The sequence below is a fragment of the Drosophila guanche genome, unplaced genomic scaffold (genome assembly GCF_900245975.1).
Source record: "Drosophila guanche unplaced genomic scaffold, DGUA_6, whole genome shotgun sequence".
Classification (NCBI taxonomy): Eukaryota; Metazoa; Arthropoda; class Insecta; order Diptera; family Drosophilidae; genus Drosophila; species Drosophila guanche.
This window is the reverse complement of record NW_022995751.1, coordinates 1,250,613-1,254,533: the sequence shown is the minus strand read 5'-3', so window position 1 is coordinate 1,254,533 and position 3,921 is coordinate 1,250,613. Positions and strand designations below refer to the sequence as shown.

The 3,921-nt window shown below is 45.7% G+C and overlaps 1 protein-coding gene and 1 non-coding gene across 3 annotated transcripts in view; both read right to left on the bottom strand.

Moving 5' to 3' along the window:
• LOC117586878 (protein rhomboid) overlaps positions 1–3,921 on the bottom strand; it is a 24,616-nt gene that overhangs the window by 12,151 nt on the left and 8,544 nt on the right. The gene's annotated exons all lie outside the window — the stretch shown is intronic.
• Trnae-cuc lies at positions 1,209–1,280 on the bottom strand. Its single transcript has one exon. It is a non-coding gene; the product is annotated as a tRNA-Glu (tRNA).

The following is a 3,921-nucleotide window of genomic DNA, read 5'->3' as shown; positions in this document are numbered from 1 at the left end:
AACAATGACGAGAAAATTATTATAAAACTATAATTGAAAAATGTTTGCTTTTGGTGGGTGGAAAAAAGTGTGTAAGAAACAAATAACAAAACAAGTGCAATGGGAGGCGGAGATGGATGGGAGTACAGTAGAGTCCACTCAAAGGTACACCCATGAGGAGCTTTCACTGTGCCGCCGCGTTGCATGGGAAAGGTTTTCACTTTTTTCGCATTATAAAATATGTATGTACATGCATGGGAGTACTCCCGTACCTAGAGTGCTCCCTAAGTCTATGCTTTTGCCTTTGCTTTTGCTCTGCTCATTTCACAATACAAATTCCGTCAATTGTGAAACGAATGCGATTAAAAGTCGCGCACGCCATCATCACACAGAAGAGCAGAAGAGCAGAAGACGCGGAAGATTGAGGAGGGGAATGTGTGAAGGGAGGGGGAGCTCCACAAATGGAGCATCGCGATAGGGCATCGAAACTACTTCTCAAGACTGCTTCAAGAGACCGACCGACCCCCACGCAGCCCCCAGAGAGAGCTTCAAAGTTCATTTCCATTTGGATTGCATGTCAGGCAAGAGATTGCAAGAGGTAGGGAGGGAGAGCGAGACCTGTGGGAAGGAAGAGCCCTCACTCACTCACTCACTCACTCACTCATTCACTCAGTCTTTCTCTTTGCTTTCAATTTAATTGTAATTTCTTTTGTGTTTATTGCGTTTGCTGCTGCCGCTGCCGCTGCTGCTGTTGTCTGCTGCTTACGTTTTAATTTCATTAACTTGTGTTTACTGTGTGAAACACTTGCCCTTACCCCCGGAACTACACTGCCACAATGCAACATGCCACTCCACTCCACTCTTGGACTGAGCTCAGTCCGTCCACCTCTATGCCATTAAACGCTCTACATAAAACTTAAACCACCAGAGATTGCCTTTGTTGTACGTCCAATTTCAACAGAAGAAGAACACTTCTCCTCTTCTGATGCTGAAGCCCCAGCTTTGTGGCTGGGGCCAAAGCTGATTCTGTGCTCTTGATGTCACATTGAGATTTCAGACATTTAGAACAACAAACGGAACGGAATCTCAAGCTTTCAAATTCGTAGGTGGTCTGCTCCACGCAAAAAACGAAGAAGCGACAAGAACAGAAGCGTAAAATACATTTATAAATAAAATTAAATGATCAACGTCAAAAAAGACGAAAAAAAATAGAAGAAACTTTTAACAGTTTCCCATACCGGGAATTGAACCCGGGCCTCCCGGGTGAGAGCCGGGTATCCTAACCACTAGACAATATGGGAGTTGATGTTGCCTGTGGTTAACTTGAGTATTAGCTTCCATGAAGATCATTTGCTTGTTTCAAGATTTTGCTTAATTCAAAAGATTAAATTTGAATCGTCAGGCTAAATTTATCCCCTGATTCATGGAGAGGATATGCGAAAAGACACTACCGACATTCGATGACGAATATAAATTACCTATTGGATTGGAATGCATCCATCCAGTGGCAAGTGGCATATGCTCATGTTTATGCAATTTCTCTGATCAGTGAAAAACCGCAAGAAGCGCCTACACCCTTTCCATTCTTCTCTTTTTATGCTTTCTTGCCTGCCCTGTCTGTTGTCTTCTGGCTGCTTAAGTATTTATGTCTTTTCGTATATTTCTACGACTTCGCGTCAATGCACAAATCAGTTAACGTCCGGCAGACGACAACGGACATTGGGATGGTATAGCGGACAGACGGACAGACATATAATCACCTGCAGCGACAAAGACACCACCTGACCGACCGACCGACCGACCGACCGACCGACCGGCCGACCGGCCACTGTGGAGGTTGTGTTCGTGATGTTGCTGTTGTTTCAGCCTAAACAAGTGCACATGGGTATCCATGTTTATTTTACGGTTCAACGATTATTACCAGTTATTGTCTAATGCCACCGTAAAAGGGGCCAGGCCACCACCCTGCCTCAGGCAGCCGCCGAGCCACCGCCAAACAGACGGGAGGACAAGAACCACAAAGCAGAGGGTTATGGACGACAGGGCTTTTAGCCAGCTAGAGCAGAGAGGGGACAGTAGAGGTGGTAGCCAGACAAACGACAGACAGACAAACAGACAGAAGTAGGGATGGAGGAAGCGTGGGTATGGAGCCGGGTAATGGACAACTTTTGGCCAGCAGTAGGTGTTGCCTGATTGTCGGTTGCAACAACCACCCGACGGATGATGGTGCAAGGTCCAAGCGCACATGCGAGAGTGTGGTGTGGCGCAGTGCATGGCAGTGTGGGTTGTTGTGGTTGTCGCTTGGCACTCTATTCATTTCGCTATCAATATTTCAAACACGTTCCAAAACTTTTGCCTTTTCGGGCAGGAACAGGAGACAGCAACAGCGACAGCGAGGGAGAGTGGGAGTGGGAGTACAAACGGAAGTTCACACGGAAATATAGGAAAATACAAGAATAATAATAATCGAAAAATAAAAGACAGACAAACATAATGTTCAGGGAAATACACAAAATAGTATGGGGGAAATGAATCACGCAAACCCAAACGATAAACCAACAAAACAGATCGAATGTAGGGGGGGAGTTTAGCTCTGAAACGTTCAAAATTCTGCAGATATATAACCGATAAGGAATGGAGACCAGACCCAAACGTAAACGTAAACGAAAACGAAAACGACAGCAAAGAGACACTGAAATGTTGGTGGAATGCCAGACAGACAGCAGAGGAAATGACGAATATTTTTGGCAGCGCGAACTACGCGTATTGTAGTAGCGATGGCTGGAAGGTTGCTTGGCGGCAGACGATGACATATCCAATAAATTAGGCACGCATCCGATTAAAGTGCGTGGCAACCCCGCCAAAAGCACACACATCGGAGACTGTGGCTGTCTAGACAATAATTGGAATACTAGATGGGAATCTATGGGGCACTCACGTATGGCCAGCAGATGGCAGCAGACATATGTATCTGAGATCACTTGATTTATGCTCTCCCTGAGAATTTCACTGTTCGCAGATCTAATAAAATATCTATGTGAATTGCAGCACGAGCAACGAACCAACTCTCTAGATAATTAGCTTCATGCAAAAGATACAAAGATACAAATGGCACACACAGAGAGTAGAGTGCGGGTCAATCGTTGCCCCCTCCCTCCACTAACTATCTTTCGCTGGTGAAGCAATTTAATGCAAAAGCCATCAATTAACCCGCTTTTGCCCGTCAGAATGAGATATAAAAGTATCTCTCTGACTCTCTCGCGACCGTTCGAACCCGAGATGCAACGATTTGCACGTAGTTCCGTTAGCTAATTGGATGCTGATGGCCGCCGATTTTCCGCAATGAGGCAAGAAGAAGCAGAAGCGGCAGGCTTCTGCCTCAAGCCTGGCGGCAGCCAGCGGAAATTGCAGTCGTCGGTGACGTTGACCCAAGGCCAAGGAAGGACGGAAGGAAGGAAGGAAGGAATTTGCGGGGCAGAAGCACAAAAAAAAGGAGGAAAAACAATGAAGAACAGACACTGGAGTGGACACTGGCTGCGCGTCGCTTGTTTGTTGTTGCCCCATGAATAATTAATTTATGATTGTTCTCATTGTAAATCATAACAATTAATGTGGCTTTAAATGCGCAACCAGAGGGAGAGCGGCGAACTGGCGGCGGACCCCCGACATGACCATTGCCAAAGGCGGACATCAAAAGGCAATTATGCTGCTGTGCCTGCCCCCCCCCCCCCCCCCCCCCCCCCCCCCCCGCCCGGGAGGGGCGGGGGGAGGGACAAGAATGAAAAAGAAAACAAAAAAAAAAAAAAAAAAAAAAAAAACACAATCAACAGGGAGAACAAAAGAAACAAAAACAAAAAAAAAAAAGAAAAAAAAAATATCACATCATCTACAACAAAAAGAAACAAAAAAAGAGCAACAACAAGAAAAAAAAAGAACGCAAAA